The following is a 7307-nucleotide window of genomic DNA, read 5'->3' as shown; positions in this document are numbered from 1 at the left end:
AAATTGTTCAGGAAATGTATAGATAGATGGTAGAAGATAGATAGACAATAGATGATGGATAGATATGATAGAAAGCATATGTAACAAAATGTTAACATTGGTAAATCTGGATGAAGAGTATGCAGATATTTATTGTACAGTTCGGAAACTTTTCAAAAAAAAGAGTGTGTGTTGGGTGGATAGTTTTTGCACCAGTCAATGACAGTTGAAAAATAAGGAAGAAAGTTTTCACCTTTTATTTCAACCATTACTGATAATGATGAATTTTTTTCTTCAGCTCCATATGCTTTTGAAAGACTCCAGTGTATTTTTACAAATGTATTTTTAACTCACAAGAAAATGCTTTGGGGTTCCTTTATGTGAGAGAAGAATGGCCTTAAGTTTTAAAATATAAAATGAGATGTCCAAACCTCTGACCCTTACGCAACTTGCAGATGCTCCGTTTGAGACACACAGCTTGCCCAGTCATGTTGGTTGGTGGTCCTTCGTTGGTGACTGGTCTGCAGTGACTCACTCAAAGGAAGAAGGTACATTGTAATCTTCAAACAAGCACAGATCATCCAAATGAGCTGGTTAACATGACAAATCGTTCACTATGCACACAGGGAAAGGAATATTCTGCCTTGCACACCGTACAAGGCAGAATTCTGATGTTCACCCGAATTAGGGTTCCGTTTCTAATTCATTTATTATTCTCAGAGAGGCCTTCTCTGGGAATTCACTCTGAGAAGATTTCTCCTTTGGTTTCTCTCCTGACAAACTACACTTTTCCTTCCTACTGCTCATGAGAAGGCATAATTATATACACACTCCTGTATTTGCTTCTTAAATGTTTATAAGCTCCATCAGGGCAGGAGCAGATCTGTTTTATTCTTATTGTATATCCAGTACCCAGCCCTGTGCCTGGCACCCACCAGGTATAAACAAGCGTCTGTTGACAGAATGACTGGTGAGTTTGGTGAGACAGCTCCTGGTGCACCCAAAGGAGAAGGCACTGCATTTGGAGAAGGCCTGGGATCAATACCCATGGGACTCTCGGACCCTCAGATGTGGAAGCTACATTCAGACACCTATAACCACTGCAAGCAGGTGAACCTGCTAGAATTCAGGGATAGACTTCAAAAGATCAAAACGTAATAATGAAATTCCATAGGATTTTATTCAATATTAATATTTCTCCCTCTGCCCCCTTGGAAACCACCGATATTTATCATTGTTAACTGTTCCTCAGTCAGGCTCTCATAGAACCCACATGTAATTATGCTAAGCATAGGTTTGCCAGTTTAAGCACTTTGCTTCATGAATGTGTGGCATGCAATATTTAATTCATGGAAACTCTTGGAACAACACATATTGCCATTCATTAAAATTAAATCATTGTGTCTTTTAGCTACCACTGAAAAAGAAAAATTTTATATTTTATTCTGTATTTATATGTCCATCCACCCACCATCCTACAGATGGGTGTTTTCTAATGATTTGGTTACTTTGAAGAATCCTCAGCCTCAAGTTCACTGAATAATTCCCTCAGGAAGGTATTTTGAGTTCCAAGGGCTCTGCCTGTTCATTCTTCAAGCCTAAGAATATTTAAAAACAAAAACAAACAAAACTTGCTATGTTTCTATATCTAACATTTTCCACCTGCTGAAATAGAAAAAAACTCAAAGCTTTTCATCAATGGAACTGCTGAGATAAACAGAAAGAAAGGAATTTAATAGTATAAAGAATTTTCGTTTTGTTCATTTTCCACTTGAAAAAGAAATTATGTGCACCTTCCGGCACTTTCTTACCTAGAGACCATGATAACATTTCATTCAAGTGAAATCAGTCTTTATTTAGTGTTGTCATTCATTTTTCCCAACTCTCTAATCTTGTCAGATTCTAGAGCGTGTCGATGGGCAACTGTGACTACTTTACTTTACTGGATGATAAATATTTGAAAGGTATAATTAAAACTGGGACTACAGCATGTAGGGCCTGAATAAATCTTGTGATTGAAAATGTTCTTTCTCTCATCCCAATCCCTATATTTTCTAAAAATATCATATAAGCTATAACTAAAATGAATTTTTACGCCGAACAAAGATACAGCCTCAGCTAAAGAGGGAGTGGCCATCAGTATCACAAGTATAGTCTTAAATACAGTTTTGATGGAAAAAAATGCTTTGAGAAAAAAAAACTTTTCCTGTGTTTTCCCTACTGTTCCTTCTTGTTTATGCATCTGAGTAGCCCCGCCCAATCCTTTAACCAGCTTGGCAAAATATATAACAGTAGTAATATAGTACATATAATGTACATATTAAATAATAATTTTGTAATACATTATAATAATGTGTACCAATATAACTAGGTTGAGTCTATGGATTCTTATTTACAGATTCTACTTGATCTTGTTACAAAAGAAAGCTATGCAAAGAATAAACTCCTGACTTATTTCTAAAATCTGTAAGCAAAAGGAGATATTAATATAGTTTGCATTATCTTTCCTCACATTACTTTGTACTTTGTTTACTCACAAAGAGCTATAACATAATGAAAAGAACATTATAACTTAAATAAAGGTCCTTGGTCAGTTTAGAAATTAAACTCATATGCCAGAGGTGTTTCTTTAAAGAGAAAATGCCACATGTCATAAAAAGGAAGATGCGAAGCCACCGTGGGAAGTGTTTTCGATTCTTCAGGAGAGCTGCATAAATTCAAGGCATTTGCTTTATTTCAACCTTCTTATTTCATTGCTTCTGTGTTTCTTCATAAATCAAAAGCCCTACCCAATCTTAGAAACACTAGTGCCAAACTCTGACGCAAGCAAATAAGGACGCAGATAAGATTATTCATTAAAATTGCAGGCAAATAAATACCATTCTTCTTATTTTTGTTTTAATCATTCCTATCATTATGGCTTACACTTCGGTTTCGTTGCCTCTATTAAAATTGCTCATCAGGCTAATGATACGGTGTGTCATGGGTTGTTAAAACTGTGTAGAATAGTCACAGGGGTGGAGAGATGGTTCTTTTTTTAGAAACTTCAATGTTTCCACAGGGAAAATGTGAGACTGCACAAGTTACAGCCCATAGATTTTATGGTTCTGTTAGAAATGACTTCTAAGTAGAATGCTTGTGTCCAAACAGCAACTTAGGAAAACATTTAAATTTTCTTTTCAGACGATATTATTCTCCACATAGAAATGTATAATTTTCAGCTCCGAAATTCTATTTACTGCCATAAAATTAATTGCAAGTGTTTACTCCTGATCCTTCAGCCCAGCTAGGTGTCTTGGTCAAAGATAGTGCCAGGTGAAGCTTATTTTAAGCATTCGAGTTAATCATTTATTTATTATTTTGGCAGATTTCCTCTCTTTCCTGGTCCTCGATTTTTTTAATGTCAAGATCAAAGAGATTAACTCATAAAATATTTTGTTTCAAATCTTATCTTCCATCTTGTGCCCATTTTTTTTCAAATAGAGACACAATGAGCAAGCACCTATGTGGCAGACAGAATTGCACACAGAACAGCCCTTAGGCAGTCTGCCCTGGCACGACAGCTGAGTGAGGGAGCTGCAGCTCTCTTGTGTAAGAGTCTCCTTGTTGCTATGTTGGAAAAATCTTTGGACGGTGCCACGTTCCCTAGAGATGCTCAGACAAGAAGTGGTGGCTGACAGACTTACTAACTTCTCTGATACTCTCATGGGTTCATGTATAGAACCAAAGGTAAACTATATTAAAGGAGTGAGTAAGCTGTATACAAGAGGGGGCATGTAAAGGTGTAAATGTCGATGACTAGAAATGAAACATTTTTAACAAGAATCGAATAAGGTTTTCTTTAACCCATCACTTATGCTATCATGAACTCCGTGTGTGTGTGTGTGTGTTCCATGCCCATTCCAGACTCTTTCGGAACATGTTCTTTATTTGAAGTAAAGCCATTTTTCTCTAATCCGTGCTATCTACTAAAGCCTTTGTTAGTTTTCTTAACATTTATCTTTAAAAATCAGTGTTCGTTAAGAGTAATTCTAAATGATATTTAGATTTCCAAATTTTTTTATTACTCTTTTTATGATTTTTTTTTTTATGTATATTCTTTTCCATTTACACAGATATTCTCTCTCTCTCCCTCTCTCTCTCTCTGAGTGGAGGTTTTTCTTCTGTTTTATTTATTTATTTTGTGTGCTGCTGCAAAAAGTTTTATTGTTTCCATTTGGCCCAAGGCATGGAAGAGGGCTACAGGATGGTTAGAAGGCTGCCTATTGGTTGCAAGGAGAGGCTCAAGCTCAAGGCCAACACTAGGGGGGAGGCAGAGGGGCCCCTCAAAAGCTTCCGGGCTCCAAAGGCTCTTAGTCATGCTTGAGAGTGAGCCTTTCGAAGAGATCCTCAGCCTGCGCAGCCTGGGGGCCAGCCAGCCTGCAGAGATTAGTCAGATGGTCTTTCCTGTTTTATTTTGATTTGCTTGCATCAGACAAGTGGAATTCACAAAATTCTATTTATAATTTCTGTTTCGGGGGTTTAAGAAGTTTAGCGTATTCATGGGTGATGGTCAGTTTATGCGACTCTTGGCATGTCCTGTGTGCAACGTTCTTATCTATACCTGTTTTCGGGAAGCAGAAATTGCGATCTAATTCCGATTGCATTGTTTCTATTACTCACATGGATCCTATGCTGTTTAAAACAAAATATATGAATCAAAGACGTCAAACTACTTATTTATTCAGCAGTGATTTTATGATTAAAGTGAGGCTCTAATACATTATCGCGAAAAGAAATTGTCTTATTCTTACATAATACTGGGCGTCGTTTAGTATCAAAGAGTAATATTTCAGTTTGGCGGGGGTAAGTCTACAAAAAATAATTGATATTCTAGTGGACCCAGAAATTTTTCTCATCCCCCAAAGAAAAGCAGAGAATAAACATGGCTGAAGGAATAAAGCTGGGAGAGTAGAGACGGGCAGAAGACAGGCACGGGGTGTGGGGGTACAGCACGGGAATGTGTGCGCTGGGAGCGGGGGCCATGCAGAGTTTGGAGTGATGAGGGGAGGAACTGGAGGAATAAAATAACGAGTGTGAAGATAAAATCACAGCCCCAGGATAATCTCGTCAACATCGAAATGCGAGTCTAGGAGAAAAGTTAGAAAGGTCTGAATTCTAGAAGAGAATAAAATACTTGTGATAGAACAGGCTCCTGCCCAGGTAACTGATGACGGACCCCGATGTCGAGTTCAGAGTTCAATCAGTGGATCCATTCGGGGACAAATCCATGCATTTAGTAAATTCGTTTATGAAAGAAATACTAAAATCGTTTCAATATCTCTTTTTTCAACCAAAAAACATTTTTTTCTTTCCATGAGTGGAACCCAAAGCACCACATGAAAAATCACAGCTTCAGGATTCTACTCGTTGGGGAGAACAGCGCAGGCATTCCGTGACCAAAGGGCTCCCTTCGGTAGAGCTGGCTGCCACTCCCTCCAGAAACTTGTCCCTGGCAAGGAAAGCCTTGGCGGGGAGGGGTACTTGCTTGTTTTATTTACATTAGAGACACACGGGTTTAGAACTTGGCCTCTAAGCATTCTGTTGAAGCTAGCAATTAGACTCAATTTTATTTTTGTAGAAAATAGTTCACAAAACCATATGAGTCTCACGTCCCTCAATTACAGTTTTTCTCTATAGCTGACCAGGGACATGGATGTAGACGTTTAATAATAAGAAAAGTCTCCAGCATTAAAATGAAAACATCCAAAGTTGAAACGTTTCGATATATTGTATTCTTGCACTAACCTCTCACCATCCTTTGACTCTCGTGGCTCGGCCAGCATTAATTGTCTTTGGGTACCTCTTTGGCTGCTTCTGGCAGTACTTCATTTGGAAATTCTGGTGACTCGTATGTATGCTTAGACAATGGAAGGTATTTACTACAAATGCTGGAACTGTGTTACTAGGTATCCCTGTCACTTGTATAGCATAGGACATGATGCAAAGTTACCCGATGCAAAATACTCTAGGCAGCTAGTAAATGTTTACTAGTACAATATTACTCACATTTCCTAACTAGGTACACATTACAGAATTATTCTGTTCTGTCAAAAGATAATTGCTGTATTCAACCTCAACTATTACAATCTAAACTCTAAGGTAGTGGAGACTGAGAAAAAAATCTCATTGCAGTGAACCGGCCTCACAGGAGTGACTCACCTGATAAAAGTTACCAGTCAAGTGAGTCAAGGGAAGTGGTTAATATTAGATTTATTCCATCAGTAAATTTAAAGGTGAATGATTTAAAAAAATGTTTTTAAAGATTTGACGTGAGCGAAAGTATTGAACTAGCTGTAAACTGGAGTGTGTCCCCAGCTCATGTAAAAGATACAATTCTAATTTTAAATATCTGGGAAAAATACTTAAAACTGTTTCTCTGAATCATTGTCATCAGATAAAACTAAAAATGTAGAATGGTCGCAACATTATACCACCAGGATATGTAACTGGCATTAGATAGTCAAGCCTGCAGACAGTATGAAGGAGTAAAGTCCTTCCGATAGGAGAAGCAGAAAGCAGAGGGGAAAAAGGGGAAGAGACCCCCACAAAAGAAGGGCTGACAGGGCTGACCCAAAGGGGATGCTCTGGGCCTCTTTGCCGTGCCCCCTGGACATTCTGGCAGCATGTAATTATAAAGTTAACAACTATCAAGCGTGTGTGTGTGTGGGTGTGTGTGTGTGTGTGTGTGTGTGTGTGTGTGTGTTACCTTTTGAATCTCCCAGCAGCCTTATGGAGGAGGCAGGATTTGAAAGTTCAGAGGAGGAAGCTGAGCTACTAAGTACACAGAGTGGGCTTCTAACTCCCATCTCCTGACACCACGCCCCGGGCTCTTTCCAGTCCGTCCTCAGTGAGATGCCCTGGGCACCCGGAGGCCAGGAGAAGAAGAGCTTGATGATGAGAAAGTGAGAATTATAAAGTGGAGGACACACACACACACACACACACACACACGAGCATAAAATAAAAATACGTTTGCCTACTAAAGAATTTCAAGTATGAAACTTCTTTGTAAACTTGACCAATTCTGCGATTGTCATTCTAAACTGTGACCTTGCCTCTGTGAGGGGAAGGAGGAAAACAACTCCTTTTTGCTTCTGCTTCTGTTCCTACCACAGAGGCCTCAGCTCTGAATCTCAGAACAGACTCATGAATAGCACAGGCTCGGTCAAGGTCATGGGTGGGGGTCTCATATCAAACTATCTGGGTTTGAAAACCCGGTAGGTCATTTGCCACTTGTGTGTTAAATTACTAAACCTAAGTTTCGGTTTCCCACCTTCAAAATTCCT

Source organism: Pteropus alecto, unplaced genomic scaffold (genome assembly GCF_000325575.1).
Source record: "Pteropus alecto unplaced genomic scaffold, ASM32557v1 scaffold14, whole genome shotgun sequence".
In the NCBI taxonomy this organism is placed as follows: domain Eukaryota; kingdom Metazoa; phylum Chordata; class Mammalia; order Chiroptera; family Pteropodidae; genus Pteropus; species Pteropus alecto.
The sequence above is the reverse complement of the archived record's forward strand: the minus strand, read 5'-3'. Positions refer to the sequence as shown.